This window comes from Monodon monoceros, unplaced genomic scaffold, assembly GCF_005190385.1.
Source record: "Monodon monoceros isolate NGI ecotype Baffin Bay Population unplaced genomic scaffold, NGI_Narwhal_1 Super_Scaffold_1, whole genome shotgun sequence".
Classification (NCBI taxonomy): Eukaryota; Metazoa; Chordata; class Mammalia; order Artiodactyla; family Monodontidae; genus Monodon; species Monodon monoceros.
The window spans coordinates 29,789,394-29,813,764 of record NW_021703765.1 but is presented as its reverse complement, the minus strand read 5'-3'; the positions used below and the strand labels follow the sequence as shown (position 1 = coordinate 29,813,764).

Genomic DNA, 24,371 nt, shown 5'->3' with positions numbered 1-24,371 from the left:
TGTGTGTGTGTGTGTGTGTGTGTGTGTGTATGTACACATACACACACACACATATATATATATATATGTAGGATATATATATCATATATCCTACATGTAATACATAAAGGGGCAGTTGCACTCTTGGCCACTTATTGCAGAGAAATGAAGACTTAAGTTCACACAAAAACACACTAAAAAAGTTTCCAAATTGTTTATAGTAGCTTTATTCATAATAGCTAAAAACAGGAAACATCCCAAATATCCTTCAATGGTTGTGCAACCTGTGGTACAACCATATCATGGAATACCACTCAACAATAAAAAAAAAAAAAAAAAAATGGAGGGTTGAAACATGCAACAGCCTGGATGAATCGCCATAGAATTATGCTAACTTAAACCAGGTAACCACAAAAGGTTACACAATATATTATTCCATTTATACAATATTCTTCAAATGACAAAATTACAGATATGATTAATAGCTTAATAGTTGCCAAGTATTATAGAAGAAGTGGCCTATGGCTTTAAAAGGCAACATGACCCCACCCCACCCCAATAAAGATGTTAAAAAAAAAACAATGTAGAGTGGCTCACTTTTATCCATGGTATAAATGAAATACTTTCCCAGAATGCCACTCATTTGCTAAAGAATTACTTCATATCTTTACTTAGTTAAGAATTTTTCAAGTACCTCACAGGATAGACTGCTAAACTATTTACACCTTTGTGGAAAATTTAGATAACATTTTCCTTTCACAGTTGGTCTGTCAAAATATATTCTTCCCTATGTCATCCATACTATATGTAATTAAGGAATTACACTTATCTTGATTTGTATATATTAAACTTTAATGATATGCTTAAATCTCCTGAGAATAAAATGTGTTCTCTCAAAGTTCTCCAAAAATAAATAATAAGGCAACATGAAGTATCCTTATGGCAATGGAAATGTTCTGTACATTGACTGTATCAGTATCAATATCCTGGTTGTGATATTGTACCATAGTTTGCAAGATGCTATCACTGGAGAAACTAGATAAAGGAACATGGGATCTCTCTGTATTATTTCTTAAAATTCCATTGAATGTACAACTGTCTCAAAAAAATCATAAAAATTATTCACTTATGTTTAAAATTATTAAGAAATCTCAAAAAAATCTTAGCAAACTAGGAATAGAAAGCAGCTTGCTTTATTTAATATCAGGTATCTAAACAAAGCAAACATTATGATTAATAGAGAAATACTAAAAACACTCTCTGTCAGATTGAGATACAAGATAAAAATACTCATTATGAATACTTTTATTCACTTTATACTGGTAATTCTAACCTGTGAAGCTGCACAAAAATATGACTGATGTTTAAAAAAACGCTTTAAAAAAGAGGAAAATGTCAATATTCATGGAAAATATATTTTGAGTATGTAGAAAATTTCAAAGAAATTTCAAATAAATAAAATTTCTATTTATTCTATAGATAAATCAGTAGATTTAATAAATGAATTTAGTAAGTTTTCTTGCAACAATGTCAATATAGAAAATAATCAATTTTATTTTTATATATGAGCAACAAAAGATAAGAAATGAAATTATTTAATGGTGTCAACTACCATAACATCACATGTATCAAATCTCAAAAAATGAATCTTGCAGAAGTTTTGCAAGAGTCCTACTTAGGAAGCTGGAAAACATTTTGAGAAAAATTAAAGATGATATAAACTAGTAGAAGTGAATGCCATACTTACAGATTGAAAGAGTCAATATTTTAATCGTGTCAAATTCCCCTAATTGATTTATAAAAACAAACCAAACAGATTTGTAGTGAGGATAGAGATTCACAACTAATTCTAAATTAATATGAAAATGAAAAAGGCCAAAAATAGTACAACAATCTCAAAACAGAATAATTTCTAACATATATTGAGATTTACTATTAATCCACAGCAATTAAGACAATATGGTATTGGCAGAGGGATTGAAAAATAAACTGACAGAATGGAGAACACATACACTAATGAACACTTTTTCTAGATAATAGAATTGGCATTTTAGAGCAGTAGTAAAAAGAAAATATTTTCAATAAATAGTACTGTGAATCAGATATAAATATTGAAACCAATGGACTGGACTTCTACCTTACAATATAAAAAAATATAAATTCTAGTTGGGTTTTAAATATAAATATGCAAAGCAAAACAACAAAGTTTCTCAGAGATTTCATAGAATACCTCCAAGGCTTATACTGGTAAGATTTCTTAAAAGCTAATATAAACACACTAATTATAAAGTGAAAGACTGACAAATTGAAACACATTTATTAAAATTGATACTACATTAAAACAAAAAAAACGTTTCATCAAAGACACTACTAAGAGAAGAGAAATCAAGACATAGTGTGGAATAAAGTATATGTAACAGGAAAAAAAAAAGGTTCATATCTATAATATGTAAAGAATTCTTACAAATCAATCAGAAAGGGGCAGACTCCTCCAATGAAAAGTGAGCAAGAGACTTAGGGATCTTGCCGTTGGCTGCCGTCTGTGTCATAGTTGTAATCTGAATCTTGAACTTTCTGAGGACAGCATTGAGCTTCAGAGTTCCTATCAGCTGTGTGGATGAAAGGCTCTTGGTGCTGCAGCCAGGAGTCAGTGATGTGCCTCTGAGGTGGGAGAGCCAACTTCAGGACACTGGTCCAAAAGAGACTTCACATCTCCATGTAATATCAAATGGTGAATATCTCCCAGAGATCTCCATCTCAACACCAACATCCAGCTTCACTCAAAAACCAGCAAGCTACAGTGCTGGACACCCTATGCCAAACAACTAGCAAAACAGGAACAAAACCCACCCATTAGCAGAGAGGATGCCTAAAATCATAATAAGGCCACAGAAAACCCAAAACACACCACCAGACCTGGATCTGCCAACCAGAAAGACAAGATCCAGCTTCATGCACCAGATCACAGGCACTAGTCCCCTCCACCAGGAAGACTACACAACCCACTGAACCAACTTTGGCAACTGGGGACAGACAGCAAAAACAACGGGAAATACGAACATGCAGCCTGAGAAAAGGAGACCCCAAACACAGTAAGATAAGCAAAATGAGAAGACAGAAAAACACACAGCAGATGAATGAGCAAGATAATAACCCACCAGACCTAACAAATGAAGAAGATGTAGGCAGTCTAACTGAAAAAAAATTCAGAAAAATGATAGTAAAGATGATCCAAAATCTTGGAAATAGAATAAAGAAAATGCAAGAAACATTTAAAAAGGACCTAGAAGAACTAAAGATGAAACAAGCAATGATAAACAACACAATAAATGAAATTTAAAATACCCTGGAAGGGATCAATAGCAGAATAACTGAGGCAGAAGAACGAATAAGTGACCTGGAAGATAAAATAGTGGAAATAACTACTGCAGAGCAGAATAAAGAAAAAAGAATGAAAAGAACTGAGGACAGTCTCAGAGACCTCTGGGACAACATTAAAAGCACCAACATTAGAATTATAGGGGTTCCAGAAGAAGAGAAAAAGGAAGGGACTGAGAAAATATTTGAAGAGATTATAGTTGAAAATTTCCCTAATATGGGAAAGGAAATAGTTAATCAAGTCCAGGAAGCACAGAGAGTCCCATACAAGATAAATGCAAGGAGAAACACACCAATACACATATTATTCAAACTCTCAGAAATTAAATACAAAGAAAGCATATTAAAAGCAGCAAGGGAAAAACAACGAACACACAGGGAGTCCCCATAAGGTTAACAGTTGATCTTTCAGCAGAAACTCTGCAAGCCAGAAGAGACTGGCAGGGCATATTTAAAGTGATGAAGGAGAAAAACCTACAACCCAGATTACTCTACCTAGCAAGGATCTCATTCAGATTTGATGGATAAATTAAAACCTTTACAGACAAGCAAAAGCTGAGAGAGTTCAGCACCACAAAACCAGCTTTACAACAAATGTTAAAGGATCTTCTCTAGGCAAGAAACAAAAGAGAAGAAAAACACCTACAATAACAAACCCAAAACAATTAAGAAAATGGGAACAGGAAAATACCTATCGATAATTACCTTAAATGTAAATGGAATAAATGCTCCCACCAACAGACTGAATGGATACAAAAACAAGACCCATATACATGCTGTCTACAAGAGACCAACTTCAGACCTAGAGACACATATAGACTGAAAGTGAGGGTATGGAAAAAGATATTCAATGCAAATGGAAACCAAAAGAAAGCTGGAGTAGCAATTCTCATATCAGAAAAAATAGACTCTAAAATAAAGACTGTTAGAGGAAGCAAAGAAGGACACTACCTAATGATCAAGAGATTGAACCAAGAAGAAGATATAACAATTGTAAGTATTTATGCACCCAACATAGGAGCACCTCAATACATAAGGCAAATACTAAGAGCCACAAAAGGGGAAATTGACAGTAACACATTCATAGTAGGGGACTTTAACACCCCACTTTCACTAATGGACAGATCATCCAAAATGAAAATAAATAAGGAAACACAAGCTTTAAATTATACATTAAGCAAGATGGACTTAATTGATATTTATAGGACATTCCATCCAAACACAACAGAATACACATTTTTCTCAAGTGCTCATGTATCATTCTCTGGGATAGGTCATATCTTGGGTCACAAATCAAGCCTTGGTATATTTAAGAAAATTGAAATTGTTTCAAGTATCTTTTCTGATCACAACTCTATGAGACTTGAAATCAATTACAGGAAAGGTTCTGTAAGAGATACAAACACATGGAGATTAAACAATACACTACTTAATAACGAAATGATCACTGAAGAAATCAAAGAGGAAGTCAAAATTACCTAGAAACAAATGACAATGGAGACACGAAGACCTATGGAATGCAGAAAAAGCAGTTCTAAGAGGGAGTTTTATAGCAATACAATCCTACCTTAAGAAACAGGAAACATCTCAAAATAACAACCTAACTTTGCACCTAAAGCAGTTAGAGAAAGAACAACAAAAAACCCTGAAAGTTAGCAGAAGCAAAGAAATCATAAAGATCAGATCAGGAATAAATGAAAAAGAAATAAAGGAAATGATAGCAAAGATCAATAAAAGTAAAAGCTTGTTCTTTGAGAAGATAAACAAAATTGATAAACGATTAGCCAGACTCATCAAGAAAAAAAGGGAGAAGACTCAAATCAATAGAATTGGAAATGAAAAAGGAGAAGTAACAACTGACACTGCAGAAATACAAACGATCATGAGAGATTACTACAAGCAACTCTATGCCAATAAAATGGACAACCTGGAGGAAATGGACAAATTGTTAGAAATGCACAACCTGCTAAGACTGAATCAGGAAGAAATAGAAAATATGAACAGACAAATCACAAGCACTGAAATTGAAACTGTGATTAAAAATCTTCCAACAAACAAAAGCCCAAGGCCAGATGGCTTCACAGGTGAATTCTAGCAAACATTTAGAGAAGAGCTAACACCTATCCTTCTCAAACTCTTCCAAATTAAAGCAGAGGGAGGAACACTCCCAAACTCATTCTACGAGGCCACCATCACCCTGATACCAAAATCAGACAAGGATGTCACAAAGAAAGAAAACTACAGGCCAATATCACTGATGAACATAATTGCAAAATTTCTCAACAAAATACTGGCAAACAGAATCCAACAGCACATTAAAAGGATCATACACCATGATCAAGTGGGGTTTATTCCAGGAATGCAAGGATTCTTCAATATACGCAAGTCAATCAACGTGATAAACCATATTAACAAATTGAAGGAGAAAATCTATATGATCATGTCAATAGATGCAGAGAAAGCTTTTGCCAAAATTCAACACCCATTTATAATAAAAACCCTGCAGAAAGTAGGTGTAGAGGGAACTTTCCTCAACATAATAAAGGCCATATATGACAAACACACAGCCAACATTGTCCTCAATGGTTTAAAACTGAAAGCATTTCCACTAAGATCAGGAAAAAGACAAGGTTGCCTACTCTCACCACTCTTATCCAACATAGTTTTGGAAGTTTTAGCCACAGCAATCAGAGAAGAAAAGGAAATAAAAGGAATCCAAATCAGAAAAGAAGAAGTAAAGCCATCACTGTAAAGGAGATGATACTATACACAGAGAATACTAAAGATGTTACCAGAAAACTACTAGAGCTAATCAATGAATTTGGTAAAGTAGCAGGATATAAAATTAATGCACAGAAATTTCTGGCATTCCTATACACTAATGATGAAAAATCTGAAAGTGAAATCAAGAAAACACTCCCATTTAACATTGCAACAAAAAGAATAAAATATCCAGGAATAAACCTACCTAAGGAGACAATAGACCTGTATGCAGAAAATTATAAGACACTGATGAAAGAAATTAAAGATGACACAAATAGATGGAGAGATATACCATGTTCTTGGATTGGAAGAATCAACATTGTCAAAATGACTCTACTACCCAAAGCAATCTACAGATTCAATGCAATCCCTATCAAACTACCACTGACATTTTTCACAGAAGTAAAACAAAAAATTTAACAATTTGTATGGAAACACAAAATAACCTGAATAGCCAAAGCAATCTTGAGAATGAGAAATGGAGTAATTAGGCTCCCTGGCTTCAGACTATACTACAAATCTACAGTAATCAAGACAGTATGGTACTGGCACAAAAACAGAAATACTGATCAATGGAACAGGATAGAAAGCCCAGAGAGAAACCCACACACATACCATCACCTTATCTTTGATAAAGGAGGCAGGAATGTACAGTGGAGAAAGGACAGCCTCTTCAATAAGTGGTGCTGGGAAAACTGGACAGGTACCTGTAAAAGTGTGAGATTAGATCACTCCCTAACACCATACACAAAAATAAGCTCAAAATGGATTAAAGACCTAAATGTAAGGCCAGAAACTATCAAACTCTTAGAGGAAAACATAGGCAGAACATTCTATGCCATAAAGCACAGCAAGATCCTTTTTGACCCACCTCCTAGAGAAATGGAAATAAAAACAAAAATAAACAAACGGGACCTAATGTAACTTCAAAGCTTTTGCACAGCAAAGGAAACCATAAACAAGACCAAAAGACAATCCTCAGAATGGGAGAAAATATTTGCAAATGTAGCAACTGACAAAGGATTAATCTCCAAAATTTACAAGCAGCTTATGCAGCTCAATAAAAAAAACAAAGAACTCAATCCAGAAATGGGCAGAAGACCTAAATAGACATTTCTCCAAAGAAGATATACAGACTGCCAACAAACACATGAAAGAATGCTCAACATCATTATCATTAGAGAGATGCAAATCAAAACTACAATGAGACATCATCTCACACCAGTCAGAATGGCCATCATTAAAAAATCTAGAAACAATAAATGCTGGTGAGGGTGTGGAGAAAAGGGAACACTCTTGCACTGCTGGTGGGAATGTGAATTGGTACAGCCACTATGGAGAACAGTATGGAAGTTCCTTCAAAAACTACAAGTAGAACTACCGTATGACCCAGCAATCCCACTTCTGGGCATATACCCTGAGAAAACCATAATTCAAAAAGAGTCATGTACCAAAATATTCATTGCAGCTCTATTTACAATAGCCAGGAGATGGAAACAACCTAAGTGTCCATCATCGGATGAATGGATAAAGATATGGCACATATATACAATGGAATATTACTCAGCCATAAAAATAAACAAAATTGAGCTATTTTTAATGAGTTGGATGAACCTTGAGTCTGTCATACAGAGTGAAGTAAATCAGAAAGAGAAAGACAAATACCGTATGCTAACACCTATATATGTAATTTAAGAGAAAAAAATGTCATGAAGAACCTAGGGGTAAGACAGGAATAAAGACACAGACCTACTAGAGAACGGTCTTGAGGATATGGGGAGGGTGAAGGGTAAGCTGTGACAAAGTGAGAGAGTGGCATGGACATATATACACTACCAAACATAAAATAGATAGCTAGTGGCAAGCAGCCGCATAGCACAGGGAGATCAGCTCGGTGTTTTGTGACCACCTAGAGGGGTGGGATAGGGAGGGTGGGAGGGAGGGTGACACAAGAGGGAAGAGATATGGGAACATATGTATATGTATAACTGATTCACTTTGTTATAAAGTGGAAACTAACACACCATTGTAAAGCAATTATACTCCAATAAAAAAGAGAGACTGTTTTTTTTTTAAGTATTAACATTCATTATTATAATTTATTGAGCATTGAAACTGTACTGGCATGGTAAAAACACATATTTTTTCATTAATTATGTTACAATTCTCATAATAAGCCTATGAAAAAATTATTCTCACTTCCATTTACAGTTGAGAAATTAAAGATCAGAAACGTTATGTCATTTGCCCAACTTCACACAACTTGTGAAAAGTATGCTACTGTAGAAAAACTTTCATTTACTTATTACCCATTTATAAAATCTTTATTTAGTTTCTAATATATATTTAAAATAATACTACATAGTAGGGGTATAAAGTTTAGTAAGATATGGCCCTTGTTCTTAAATGACTGTACAAAGGAGGTATAACAAACTTTAATTATAGCTGGAGATTGAAGAATATGTAACAAACCTTCAGCTACCTTAACAGTCATCTCACTGAGAGAACTGGAGAAGGGTAAGGAAGGAAAGAAATCCCAGGTGGAGGCAGCAGTATCAGAAAAAGTATGATGTAGTTTCCCTTCTCTTCCCTTTCCTTTCCTTCTCTTTCTTTCCTTGGGGTTAGGAGGCAGTGATAGTGGCACCAGGAATTGAGGAGGTAATGTGATAAAAAATATGCAGTGCTTTAAAAATATGCATAACATCTTATACAGGGGCCATGCTAATCTCTGTAATGTTCAATTTTAGTATGTGTGTTGATTAAGTGAGAACAAGAGATTGAGGTTGTATGAAGAGGTCATTCAAATGGCTGATAAATAAATTTAAAGCTGCACAACCTTATTAATAATCAGTAAAAGTAAATTAAAACTATAGGATAATGCAAATGCTTTTGTAACAAATTGACAAATTTAAAAGACTGACAACATCAAATAGTGGTGAACTTTTGGAGTATGGAGAAGTTTTATATATTACAGGTGGAGTGTAAAATGGTGTAACCAGTTTAGAAAACTAGTTTGGGGCTGTCTACTAAAGCTTATGATACGTATAACCTATGTGTTGAATTGAATTATTGGTCTTAGTTTTTCTCTGTACTAATATTGTATATCTACACTCTTGCCATGGCCTTATACAGGGTGGAGTGTATGTCCCCATTCTACGACTTTAAGCTTGACCATGTGACTTACTTAGGGCAATGGAATGCTAATGCATATGACATGAACCGGGGTATGGAATATTCATGTGTAGTGGGGCTTGTGCTCCTTTGATTCTTCCATAATCATGATAAGAATATTTCCTGAGACGCCCACTGCTTTCAGAAGCAAGATAAATACCAGTCTGAAGGGAAGACATTCCAAATAATCTACAGGTGTGTGAGGGACAAATAAGTGTTATTATTTTTACCAAATTTTTGGCAGTTTGTTATAAGCAATTTTACTCATCAGAAATATATTCACATTTGTGACCACCTAGAGGAGAGGGATAGGGAGAGTGGGAGGGAGACACAACAGGGAGGGGATATGGGCTTATAGGTATACGTATAGCTGATTCTCTTTGTTATACAGCAGTAACTAACACAACAATGTAAAGCAATTATATTCCAATACAAATGTTAAAAAAAAGAAATATATGCACATGTACAGTTACACATGTGCAGGAAAGGCAGGAATGAAAATATTTATGTCAGCATTGTTCATACTGTCCCTAAACTAGAAACAACGCAGAGTTCATCAGTATGAACTACAAATGATACAGATAAACTCAAGTACATGTATACAGTGCATTAGTTTTGCTATGAAATGTAGAAAACTGTAGCACTCTACAGCATAGTTGAATTTTTGCAATATAATTTTGAGTAAAAGAAGCTAGATATAAAAGAACAGACATTGCATATTTCCATTTAAATAAAATTCAAAAATAAACATCCAAACTAAGCTATATTTATTGGAAAATGCTTTCTTAACCTTGCAAGAGATTATCTGCATATTTACTTTGTGATTAATTATTGTTTTGTATAATTTTCTGTATCTATGTTGTACTTTACTAAAAAACATATTAAAAAGGAAATGTTTTAAATTACTCAAATGTAAAAAAAAGGAGAAAATACCCAGTTCCAGTTCTCTATTTTTTCATATTTTTCTGGTAAAAATATTTGCATAAAGTTAAACTATGACTGAATTTTTTCAAATGATTTTCTCTTTCTTCCTCTAGTCTAGATCAATTTTATTTCACATAATGACAATTTCTAAATCGTCTTTGTATTGTATAAATCTTTACAATGTTGATGAATATGGGTTATGGATATGGAAAACAGAATAATATCAAAATACCTTTTCTCATTGGCCTGGCATGGTGCTCTGCTTCATTCTCCCTAGTTAAGATAAGCCATGTAATTTCCAAGAAATCACTATTTAAATGCAGTAAAACTATACGAGAGGTAAAATATTAAGCTATTATCAAGCACAAACACCTTACTCTGCAATTACTTTTGCACAGAATTAACTGAGAGAAAGCAGAAAGCAGGGCTTGAGGGGATGATCAGCAGGGATGATAACATAATGGAAGGGGAGGGAAAACACTGCTAACAGCTATGGATACAGAGACTGGGAGAGTACAGGGTGAGCAAGAGTTCCAGGAGGCATGAGGGCATCCAAGGTCCAGAAAAGACCCCAGGTTTTAACCGTAGCCTGATGAAAAACAATGTATGCATATGAAGAAACAGTTCATTCTTCCTCCTTCTCAAAACTGATAACAAAATGAAGTTATTCTGTGCTCCAAGTTTGCTGAGTATGACATTTTAATAACTGAATGTTATGTGTATACCAAAGATGAATTTGCCTTACAGAAACATGTTATTCAGAACACCAGGCTTTCCTTTTGTGAAGTCAGATAATCCCTAATATGTCAGCTCTCTAGGAATAAGGGCTGCAGGAATGAAACTTCCTCTACAGATGGAGGAAGAAGTGGAGGTATTTTTAGAGCAATGGGCTAAAGTAGTGGTTCATAAACTTTTCTATACATACAAATCTCCTGGGGATCTTGTTAAAGTGCACAATCTGTGTCAGTAGGTCTCAGCCTAGGATTCTGATTCTGTATTTCTATTAGATACCAGGTCATGCCCATGCTACCGATCCAGGGCTGATAGCAGTACTGTCCAACAGAAATATATGAGCTGTATTTATTCTAAGGAATAGGATCACACAATTATGGAGACTGAGAAATTCCAAGATCCGCAGTTGGCAAACTGGAGATCCAGGATAGTTGATGGTGTAATTTACAGTCCAAGGGCAGGAGAAGACCAACATCCCAGATCAATCAGTCACGCAGGCAAAGTTTTCTCTTACCTAGCTTTTATATTCTACTCAGGTTATCAATTGAGTGGATTAGGACTACCCACATTAAAAAGAGCAGTCTTCTTTACTCACTCTACTGATTCAAGTGTTAATCTCATCCAGAAACACCTTCACAGATATACCCAAAATAATATTTGACCAAATGTCTGGGCACCTCATAGCCCAATCTGTCACACAAAATTAACCATCACACTTCCCTATGAAGCTTTCCTGTATTTGTTCACTGAGAAACTTTATGCCTTCTCCTATACTTCTATAACACTGCACATAGCTCTATTAAAGCATTTTAGCCATTCCATTCTAATTATTTTTCTTAGTCTCAGTTATTTGAAAGTATGGAGCATGCCTTATTCATCTTTGTATATGCATTTTCTAGCATTCTGACAGTCACGTAAGTGGTCAATAAATTCAGTTTACCTTTTGCACTCTGTTTGATTCTTTCAGATGTGCTAGCTCATTTCAGTTACATAACATACTGCATATATATCAATATGGACAATTTAAACATGAAAAAAATAAATAGGTATTAAACTTTACAAAACTCACAAACCTGTAGGAGGTGATTGGGAGAATAATCTAGGTCTTGTAAATCCCAAAAGCCATTCTTTTTTTTTTTTTTTTCTTTTGCGGTACGCGGGCCTCTCACTGCTGTGGGCTTTCCCGTTGTGGAGCACAGGCTCCGGACGCGCAGACTCAGCGGCCATGGCTCACGGGCCCAGCTGCTCTGCGGCATGTGGAATCTTCCTGGTCCGGGGCACGAACCCGTGTCCTCTGCATCGGCAGGTGGACTCTCAACCACTGTACCACCAGGGAAGCCCCAAAAGCCATTCTTATTTTGCTAGCTGGTTGTTTTTTTTAAAGAGTAATCAAATAAGTAAAGAGGTTTACCTTGAAGATTAGGTGCTGTTTCTTAATTGATTTGAGTGAATAGGTAATTGCAAAATCTGGTCCAAATTTAAATTAGTACTCAGATATAAATAATAGACAGCTTAATCTTCCATGAAACAACATTTAGTGAAAGACAGGAAAAAGTAACATAGTGGACAATTGTTAAGTTCGTGACGACCTGTATTTATTAAGTCCTACTTTCCATGATTGAGGTAAAAGCAACGACTCACTTTCCCGGCCTCCTTTGCAACAGTTACAGGCATGTGACCTAGGCTATGCCAAGCATGTCAATCCAATCAAATCCTTGATTCAAATGTGAACATTATGAGGATGTCTGTGCCATGGTATTTGAATTTCTAGTTGGATGATAAAGCATGGCAAACACCACTCCCATGAATGGTGGCAGCAATAGCAGCTTCATTGCTTGATTAGCACAACCAGAGTATAACTTAGACCTGGCTCAGGATGCATATCCTCAGAATTCACTTCTCCATGTCCATGAGAATTTACGTGAGAAGGATTTTTCCCAGACCTAGCACTGATTCTACCCTCTTCTTCTTATAGGCTTTTACACCAGGGGTGATTTAGTTTTCTTTTCTCTCTTTCACAGCAACAGTTTAATTTATAGTCTAAGTGTCACCTTTGAACATCAGGTTTCCATTTACCTTTCCACCATTCACTGAGAACAGCCTGGTGTTTCAGAGCTAGGCATTAGAGCAGAAGACAAGGGCACACAGCTGCTGATTTATTTTTCCAGCACATAATATATACTTCAGTTTTTCTCTCCCTTCTAGGCACCAAAAGTAGAAAATTATCTGCTAAGTCTGGAGGCTGTGGTGATTGGCATCTGCACACACACACACACACACACACACACACACTTGTTTACGTGTTATTGGCAGGTACTTACAGATGTGTATCTTTTTTCCTATCTCTTGTCCTCCCTTTCCTATTACATTCAATGTTATGGCTGAATTTTGGAAAAAAGGAATGTTTGAGAAGCCAAAACAAATGAACAAACAAACAAAACCTGGCCTGAAGTTATTAGCTGTCTAAAATTTCACTTTGTTCCACATTTTTATGCCAGGCATACAGAGCTAGTGATGTTAATTTTGTATCCCATATGTATCATCATGGATTTCATTTACTCATTCAAAAATATTCTGAGCACCTTCTACATACAGTTGACCCTTGAACAACATGGATTTGAACAGCGAAGGTCTACTTACATGCAGATTTCTTTCAATGAATCCATACTACAGCATTACACCATCTGAGGTTGGTTGAATCCATGTATACAGAACTGAGGATACATACGGGAGGACCAACTCTAAAGTTATACAGGGATTTTTGACTGCATGGAAGTGTGGTCAGCACAAGCATCACCGTATTTTGTTCTGGGGAACAATGTGAACAAAACAGACATCCCCATTGCCCTCACATATTTTTAACCTGAAGGTAGAGAACCTAAAATAATAAAAGGTGATAAATACTGAAGTACAGTTTTATTAAGTCAAGGTGTTCCCACTAAACTCTTGTAAAATAACCAGTGATTTCAAGAGACATTCAACTAATGAGGATGAGAAGACCCTATCAACATTTCTGATTTTAAAAGGCCTGAAGCTAATTGATATAGAATTCTTTTTCACACTTCCCTTTACTGTGGGAAGAGAGAAGGATGTGGGGAGAGGGAAAGTAATGAATTTCTGTACATGTGTGCATTTCCTATCCTCTCATAACTGAAGGAAGTATTGGGATATTCATGGGGCAGAACAGGATGTTTCCACTGAAGATGGAGCCAAGCAGTGCAACTTGGCAAATTAAGGAGAAGTTTCAAAACCAGAGATAGCCCAGATAATTATAAAGTAAGTTAAGAGTAGAAATTGAATGAAAAACAGTACTTTGCAAATGGGTACATTGAAGATTTTACCAGGAGACTTAAGGGTTTTAATTTCTTTTCTTTCAAACTTCAGAGAAGTTAAGATTTTCAAAAGATACATAAGAGTCTGTCCTTTCATTTAGGTCTTTAATCCATTTTGAGTTTATTTTTGTGTATGGTATTAGGGAGTGTTCTAATTTCATTCTTTTACATGTAACTGTCCAGTTTTCCCAGCACCACTTATTGAAGAAGCTGTCTTTTCTCCATTGTATATTTTTGCTTCCTTTGCCATAGTCCAGACACTATAAAACTCTTAGAGGAAAGCATAGGCAGAACACTCTTTGACATAAATCACAGCAAGATCTTTTTTTAACCCACCTCCTAGAATAAGGAAAATAAAAATATAAACAAATGGGACCTAATTAAACTTAAAAGATTTTGCACAAAAAAGGAAACCATAAACATGACAAAAAACTACTCTTGGAATGGGAGAAAATATTTGCAAATGAAACGATGACAAAGAATTAATCTGTAAAATATATAAGCAGCTCAGTATTAAAAATCAACCCAAAAAGAAACAAACAAAAACAGCCCAATCAAAAATGGGCAGAAGGCTTAAATAGATATTTCTCCAAAGAAGACATACAGATGGCCAACAAACACATGAAAAGATGCTCAACATCACTAATTATTAGAGAAATGAAAATCAAAATTACAATGAGGTAACACCTCACACTGGTCAAAAAGATCATTATCAAAAAAATCTACAAACAATGCTGGAGAGGGTGTGGAGAAAAGGGAACCTTCAGGCACTGTTGGTAGCAATGTAAATTGATACAGGTACTATGGAAAACAGTATAAAGGTTCCTTAAAAAACTAAAAATAGAGCTACCATATGACCCAGCAGTCCCACTACTGATCATAAACCCAGAGAAACCATAAGTCAACATGACACATTTCCCCCAATGTTCATAGCTGCACTATTTACAATAGCCAGACCATGGAAGCAACTTAAGTGCCCATTGACAGATGAAGTGATAAAGCAGATGTGGTATATATGTACAACAGAATGTTACTCAGCCATAAAAATGAATGAAATTGGGTCATTTGTAGAGATGTGGATGGACCTAGAGACTGTCATACAGAGTGAAGTAAGTCAGAGAAAAACAAATATCCTACATTAACACATATATGTGGAATCTGGAAAAATAGTATCGATGATCTTATTTGCAAAGCAGAAATAGAGACACAGATGTAGAGAACAAATGTATGGATACCAAGGAGAGGAAGGGGAAGTGGGAGGAATTGGGAGATTGGGATTGACATATATACACTATGGATACTATGTATAAAATAGATAACTAATGAAAACGTACTGTATAGCACAGGGAACTCTACTTAATGCACTGTGGTTACCTAAATGGGAAGGAAATTCAAAAAATAGGGGATATATGTATATGTATAGCAGATTTGTTTTGCTGTACAGTCAAAACTAACTCAACATTGTAAAACAGTATACTCCAATAAAAATTAATTTAAAAAAAAATTCAAAAGACAATATATACAGAAAAAAAGGTGATAAAAAGAGTCTGTAATGCTGATGAATGGCCAAACCATCAGAATTCCCTGACTTATTATTCTCTTTTAGGAGAATTGTATTGAGAATCAAAATATAAAACTAACATTTGTAAAGAGACTAAAATCCCAAGATATGTGATTAGATATTAAAGGAGTATGTAGCTACTGCAATGGAGTGTAAATCTGGTTTTTTAGAGTAATGACATTTTAGGCTTCTACAAAATAAATGAATGGAATTTTGAACCATCACTGAGTAGGGAAATGGGCATCAGATAGGTGTTTAATTTACAATCTCTGTTGATAAAATGGAGAAGTATAAACTAGAATCAAAGATGATTAGAAAGAAGAGTAAATATTTGAATTATTTTATCCACAATAATAAAAGTCAGAGTGTTTCAGTATGTAGGAAGTTTTCTAGTAGTTTTCTATATATCCTGTCATTTGCCACAATACATTTTCCATTTCTATTAATGATTTTCAAGAAGGTACAGAATAATATATGTTCATAAGGGAAAATTGTTAAAGATGGTGAATAATTTATATGATATTATTGGTGTGCTAAAGATTCTTCACAGGTTTGAAAAATGGACGGTTTATAATAGGACAACACACATTGAAGATTGATGTGAATTTCTGAGAGTGCTTTTTTTTCCCACTCCTTAAAACCTATGGACAGGAATAGGAGATTTGAACTCAAAATATTAGTTATAATAAAATATCTGAACATTTTTCTAATGATAAAAATCCCAATATGAGTCAACAAATTAAGGTATATCCAAAAGCCAGTTAAAGTCTATTGGGCTCTAGCAGGTAGAGATTGGGAAGGTAAGAATATCTACATTTAATTAGAACAAGGAGTTAAGAACCCACCATATTCTTTTTTGTTGTTTTAACATCTTTATTGGAGTATAATTGCTTTACGATGATGTGTTAGTTTCTGCTTTATAACAAAGTGAATCAGTTATACATATATATATATATATATATATATATATGTCCCCATATCTCTTCCCTCTTGCATCTCCCTCCCTCCCACCCTCCCTATTCCACCCCTCTAGGTGGTCACAAAGCACCAAGCTGATATCCCTGTGCTACGTGGCTGCTTCCAACTAGTTATCTATTTTATGTTTGGTAGTGTATATATGTCCATGCCACTCTCTCATTTTGTCCCTGATTACCCTTCCCCCTCCCTGTATCCTCAAGTCCATTCTCTAGTAAGTCTGCATCTTTATTCCCACCTTGCCCCTAGGTTCTTCATGACCAGTATTTTATTTTATTTTTAGATTCCATATATATGTGTTAGCATATGGTATTTGTTTTTCTCTTTCTGACATTTCACTCTGTATGACAGACTCAACGTCTACCATATTCTTTATCAGTCAGGCTGAAAGTGAAATATTTCATTTATTGCTGTGGGATACTACTCTGAGATATTGATAGACTGTGATGTATACAGGGAGGGACATGAGATATATATGGATTTGAAGCCTTGCTATAGAAGAGATAATTAAGGAATGGAGGATTTTGAACCTGGAGAAGAGAAGGGTCAGGCAGTGAATGTCTAATTATCATATATTAATTTTTAGTGCTTCCATGTAAACAAGAATTAAAAATTTTTATTTTTTAACACTTTTATTGGAGTATAATTGCCTCACAATAGTGTGTTAGTTTCTGCTCTATAACAAAGTGAATCAGTTATACATATACATATGTCCCCAAATTTCTTCCCTCTTGCATCTCCCTCTGTCCCACCCTCCCTATCCCACCCCTCTAGGTGGTCACAAAGGACTGAGCTGATCTCCCTGGGCTATGTGGCTCCTTCCAACTAGCTATCTATTTTATGGTTGGGAGTATATAAATATATATGTCCATGCCACTCTCACTTTGTCCCAGCTTACCCTTCCCCCATCCCCGTATCCTCAAGTCCATTTTCTAGTAGGTCTGCATCTTTATTCCCGTCTTGTCCCTAGGTTCTTCATGACCTTTTTTTTTTTTCTTTTAGATTCCATATATATATGTGTTGGCATAAGATACTTGTTTTTCTCTTTCTGACTTACTTCATGATAGTCGTTAAGTCCATCTACCTCACTACAAATAACTCAGTTTCATTCCTTTTTATGGCTGAGGAATATTCAATTGTATATATTTGCCACATCTTCTTTATCCATTCATCTGTTGATGGACACTTAGGTTTCTGCCATATCCTGGCTATTGTAAATAGAGCTGCAATGAACATTGTGGTACATGACTCTTTTTGAATTATGGTTTTCTCAGGGAATATGTCCAGTAGTGGGATTGCTGGGACATATGGTAATTCTATTTTTAGGTTTTTAAGGAACCTCTATACTGTTCTCCATAGTGGCTCTATCAATTTATATTCCCACCAACTGTGCAAGAGTGTTCCCTTTTCTCCACACCCTCTCCAGCATTTATTGTTTGTAGATTTTTTGATGAAGGCCATTCTGACCGGTGTAAAATGATATCTCATTGTAGTTTTGATTTACATTTCTCTAATGATTAATGGTGTTTAGCATTCTTTCATGTGTTTGTTGCCAATCTGTATATCTTCTTTGGAGAAATGTCTATTTAGGTTTTCTGCCCATTTTTTGGATTGGATTGTTTTTGTATTTTTTTTTTGCTATTGAGTTGCATGAGCTGCTGGTAAATTATGGAGATTAATCCTTTGTCAGTTGCTTCATTTGTAAATATTTTCTCCCATTCTGAGGGTTCTCTTTTCATCTTGTTTATGGTTTCCTTTGCTGTGCAAAAGCTTTGAAGTTTCATTAGGTCCCATTTGTTTATTTGTTTTTTATTTTTTTAAAAGAGCTTCAAATGCTTGACTTTTATTTATTTATTTAGTTAGTTATTTAGTCAGTTAGTTAGCTAGTTAGTTAGTTATTTTTGGCTGTGCTGGGTCTTCATTTCTGTGCAAGGGCTTTCTCTAGTTGTGGCAAGTGGGAGTCACTCTTCATCATGATGTGTGGGTCTCTCACTGTTGCGGTCTCCCTTGTTGTGGAGCACAGGCTCCAGATGTGCAGGCTCAGTAGTTGTGGCTCACAGGCCTAGGCGCTCCGTGGCATGCAGGATCCTCCCAGACCAGGGCTCAAACCCGTGTTCCCTGCATTAGCAGGTAGACTCTCAACCACTGTGTCACCAGGGAAGCCCTATTTTTGTTTTTATATCCATTTCTCTAGGAGGTGGGTGAAAAGAATCTTGCTGTGATTTATGTCATAGAGTATTCTGCCTATGTTTTCCTCTAAGATTTTGATGGTGTCTGACCTTACATTTAGGTCTTTAATCCATTTTGAGTTGTGTATGCTGTTAGGGCGTGTTCTAATTCCATTCTTTATATGTAGCTCTCCAGTTCTTCCAGCACCACTTATTGAAGAGGCTGTCTTTTCTCCACTGTATACCTTTGCCTCCTTTATCAAAGATAAGGTGACCATACGTGCATGGGTTTATCTCTGGGCTTTCTATCCTGTTCCATTGATATATATTTCTGTTTCTGTGCCAGTACCATACTGTTTTGATTGCTGTAGCTTTGTAGTAGTCTGAAGACAGGGAGACTGATTCCTCCAACTCCATTTTTCTTTCTCAAGATTGCTTTGGCTATTCGGGGTCTTTTGTGTTTCAATACAAATTGTGAAATATTTTATTCTAGTTCTGTGAAAAATGCCAGTGATAGTTTGATATGGATTGCATTGAATCTGTATACTGCTTTGGATGGTACAGTCATTTTCAAAATGTTGATTCTTCCAATCCAAGAACATGGTATATCTCTCCATCTATTTGTATCATCTTTAATTTCTTTCATCAGTGTCTTATAATTTTCTGCATACAGGTCTTTTGTCTCCTTAGGTAGGTTTATTCCTAGATATTTTATTCTTTTTGTTGCAGTGGTAAATAGGAGAGTTTTCTTAATTTTACTTTCAGATTTTTCATCATTAGTGTATAGGAATGCAAGTGATTTCTGTGCATTAATTTTGTATCCTGCTACTTTAGCAAATTCATTGATTAGCTCTAGTAGTTTTCTGGTAGCATCTTTAAGATTCTCTATGTATAATATCATGTCATCTGCAAACAGTGACATCTTTACTTCTTCTTTTCTGATTTGGAATCCTTTTATTTCTTTTTCTTCTCTGATTGCTATGGCTGAAACTTCCAAAACTATGTTGAATAATAGTGGTGAGAGTGGGCAACCTTGTCTTGATCCTGATCTTGTGGAAATAGTTTCAGTTTTTCACCACTGAGGATGATGTTGGCTGTGGCTTTGTCATATATGGCATTTACTATGTTGAGGAAAGTTCTCTCTATGCCAACTTTCTACAAAGTTTTTATCATAAATGGGTGTTAAATTTTGTCGAAATTTTTCTCTGCATCTATTGAGATGATCATATGTTTTTTCTCCTCCAATTTGTTAATAAGGTGTATCACGCTGATTGATTTGCATATATTGAAGAATCCTTGCATTCCTGGGATAAACCCCACTTGATCATAGTATATGATCCTTTTAATGTGCTGTTGGATTCTGTTTGCTAGTATTTGGTTGAGAATATTTGCATCTTTGTTCATCAGTGATATTGGCCTGTAGTTTTATTTCTTTGTGACATCTTTGTCTGGTTTTGGTATCAGAGTGGTGGTTGCCTTGTCAAATGAGTTTGTGAGTGTTCCTCCCTCTGCTATAGTTTGGAAGAGTTTGAAAAGGATAGTTTGAAAAGGATATTTGAGAGATTTCGCCCATGAAGCCATCTGGTCCTGGGCTTTTGTTGGTTGGAGCATTTTTCATCACAGTTTCAATTTCAGTGCTTGTGATTTGCCTGTTCATATTTTCTATTTCTTCCTGGTTCATGCTCAGAAGGTTGTGAATTTCTAAGAATTTGTCCATTTCTTCCACATTGTCCATTTTGTTGGCATAGAGTTGCTTGCAGTAATCTCATGATCCTTTGTATTTCTGCAGTGTCAGTTGTTACTTCTCCTTTTTCATTTCTAATTCTGTTGATTTGAGTCTTTTCCCTTTTTTTCTTGATAAGTCTGGCTACTAATGCATCAGTTTTGTTTATCTTCTCAAAGAACAAGCTTTTAGTCTAATTGATCTTGGCTATTGTTTCCCTCATTTCTTTTTCATTTGTTTCTGATATGATCTTTATGATTTCTTTCCTTTTTCTAACTTTGGGGGTTTTATTGTTCTTCTTTCTGTAATTGCTTTAGGTGTAAATTTAGGTTGTTTATTTGATATGATTCTTGTTTCTTAAGGTAGGATTGTATTGCTATAAACTTCCATTTTAGAACTGCTTTTGCTGCATCACATAGGTTTTGTGTCATCATGTTTTCATTGTCATTTGTTTCTAGGTATTTTTTGTTTTCCTTTTTGATTCCTTCAGTGATCTCTTTTTTATTAAGTAGTGTGTTGTTTAGCCTCCATGTGTTTGTAATTCTTATAGATATTTTTCCTGTAACGATATCTAGTCTCATAGCGCTGTCGTTGGAAAAGACACTTGATGTGATTTCAATTTTCTTAAATTTACCAAGGTTTGATTTTTGACCCAAGATATGATCTATCCTGGAGAGTGTTCCATTAGCACTTGAGAATAATGTGTATTCTGTGTTTTTGTATGGAATGTCTTATAAATATCAATTAAGTCCATCTTGTGTAATATATCATTTAAAGCTTGTGTTCCTTATTTATCTTCATTTTGGATGATCTGTCCATTGGTGAATCTCGGATGTTAAAGTCCTCTATTATGATTGTCTTACTGTTGATTTCCCCTTTTATGGCTGTTAGTATTTGCCTTATGTATTGAAGTGCTGCAATATTGGGTGCATAAATATTTACAATTGTTATATCTTTTCTTGGATTGATCCCTTGACCATTAAGTTGTGTCCTTCTTTGTCTCTTATAATAGTCTTTGTTTTAAAGTCCGTTTTGTCTGATATGAGAATTACTACTCCAGCTTTCTTTTGCCTTTCATTTTCATGAAATACCTCTTTTCATCCCCTCACTTTCAGTCTGTGTGTGTCCCTAGGTCTGAAGTGGGTCTCTTGTAGACAGCATATATATGGGTCTTGTTTTTATATCCATTCAGCCAATCTATGTCTTTTGGTTGGAGCATTTAACCATTTACATTTAAGGTAATTATTGATATGTATGTTCCTATTTCCATTTTCTTAATTGTTTTGGGTTCTTTATTGTAGATCTTTTCCTGCTCTTGTGTTTCCTGTCTAGAGAAGTTGCTTTAGCATTTGTTTTAAAGCTGGTTTGGTGGTGCTCTTAACTTTTGCTTGTCGGTAAAGATTTTAATTTCTCCATCAAATCTGAATGAGATCCTTTCTGGGTAGAGGAATCTTCGTTGTAGGTTTTTCTCCTTCATCACTTTCAATATGTCCTGCCACTCCCTTCTGGCTTGCAGAGTTTCTGCTGAAAGATCAGCTGTTAGCTATATGGAGTTTCCCTTGTGTGTTATTTGTTGTTTTTCCCTTGCTGCTTTTAATATTTGTTCTTTGTATTTAATTTTTGATAGTTTGATTAATATGTGTCTTGGTGTGTTTTTCCTTGGATTTATCCTATATGGGACTCTCTGTGCTTCCTGCACTTGATTAACTATTTCCTTCCCCATATTAGGGAATTTTTCAACTGAAATCTATTCAAATATTTTCTCAATCCCTTTCTTTTCCTCTTCTTCTTCTGGGACCCCTATAATTCGAATGTTGGTGCGTTTAATGTTGTCCCAGAGGTCTCTGAGGCTGTCCTCAGTTCTTTTCATTCTTTTTTCTTTATTCTGCTCTGCAGTAGTTATTTCCACTATTTTATCTTCCAGGTCACTTATCCGTTCTTCTGCCTCAGTTATTCTGCTATTGATCATTTCTAGAGAATGTCTAATTTCATTTTTTGTGTTATTCATCACTGTTTGTTTGCTCTTTAGTTATTCTAGGTCCTTGTTAAACGTTTCTTGTATTTTCTCCATTCTATTTGCAAGATTTTGGATCATCTTTACTATCATTGCTCTGAATTCTTTTTCAGGTAGACTGCCTATTTCCTCTTCATTTGTTAGGTCTGGTGGGTTTTACCTTGCTCCTTCATCTGCTGTGTGTTTCTCTGTCTTCTCATTTTGCTTAAATTACTGTGTTTGGGGTCTCCATTTTGCAGGCTGCAGGTTCATATTTTCTGTTGTTTTTGGTGCCTGTCCCCAGTGGCTAAGTTTGTTTCAGTTGGTTGTGTAGGTTTCCTTGTGGAGGGGGCTAGTGTCTGTGTTCTGGTGGATGAGGCTGGATGTTGTCCTTCTGGTAGGCAGGTCCACGTCTGGGAGTGATTTTTGGGGTGTTTTTTGGACTTATTATGATTTTAGGCAGCCTCTCTGCTAATGGTTGGGGTTGTATTCCAGGCTTGCCAGTTTTTTGGCATAGAGTGTCCAGCACTATAGCTTGCTGGTTGTTGAGTGGAGTTGGGTCTTGGCATTGAGAAGGAGATCTCTGGGAGATTTCTGCCATTTGGTATTATGTGGAGCTGGGCAGTCTCTTGTGGACCAGTGTCCTGAACTTTGATCTCCCACCTTAGTGGCAAGCCTGGATGCCTGGGTGGAACAAAGAGCCTGTCCTCCATATGACTCAGAATAAAAGAGAGAAATGAAAGAAAGAAGAGAAAATAAAATAAAATAAATTAAAATAAAATAAAGTTATTAAAATAAAAAATTATTATTAAGAAAAAAAATTTCAGTTATAATTAAAAAAAAAAAAGGACAGAGAGAACCCTCGGACAAATGGTAAAAGCTAAGCTATACAGACAAAATCACATATAGAAGCATATACATACACACTCACAAAAAGAGAAAAAGGAGAATATATATATATTGTTTCTCTCAAAGTCCACCTACACAATTTTGGATAATTCGTTGTGTATTCAGGTATTCCACAGATGCAGGGTACATCAAGCTGATTGTGGAGATTTAATCCACTGCCCCTGAGGTTGATGGGAGAAATTTCCCTTTCTCTTCTTTGTTCACACAGCTCTTGGGGTACAGCTTTGGATTTGGACCCCCCTCTGCATTTAGGTGGCCTGAGGGTGTCTGTTCTTCACTCAGACAGGACAGCTTTAAAGGAGAAGCTGATTCTGGGGCTCTGGATCACTCAGGCAGGGGGGAGGGTGTGGTACAGATGCAGGGCTAGTCTGCAGTGACAGAGGTCGCTGTGACATTGCACCAGACTGAAGTGTGCCGTGTGTTCTCCCAGGAAAGTTGTCCCTGGATCACGGGACCCTGGCAGTGGCGGGCTGCACAGACTCCCAGGAGGGGAGGTGTTAAGAGTGACCTGTGCTTGTACACAGGCTTCTTGGTGGCTGCAGCTGCATCCTTAGCATCTCATGCCCGTCAATGTGATTTGCGCTGATAGCTGTGGCTCACACCCGTCCCTGGAGCTCCTTTATGTAGCACTCTTAATCCCTTCTCCTCACGTACCAGAAAACAAATAGGGAAGAAAGATTCTCTTGTCCCCTCGGTAGCTCCATACTTTTTCCTGGACTCCCTCCCAGCTAGCTGTGACGCACTATCCCCCTTCAGGCTGTGT

The 24,371-nt window shown here is 35.8% G+C and overlaps 1 protein-coding gene and 1 non-coding gene across 2 annotated transcripts in view; both read right to left on the bottom strand.

Moving 5' to 3' along the window:
• Positions 1 to 24,371, bottom strand: part of RIT2 (Ras like without CAAX 2) — a 590,607-nt gene that overhangs the window by 354,164 nt on the left and 212,072 nt on the right.
• Positions 8,790 to 8,893, bottom strand: LOC114902422. The gene has a single exon (XR_003795501.1). It is a non-coding gene; the product is annotated as a U6 spliceosomal RNA (small nuclear RNA).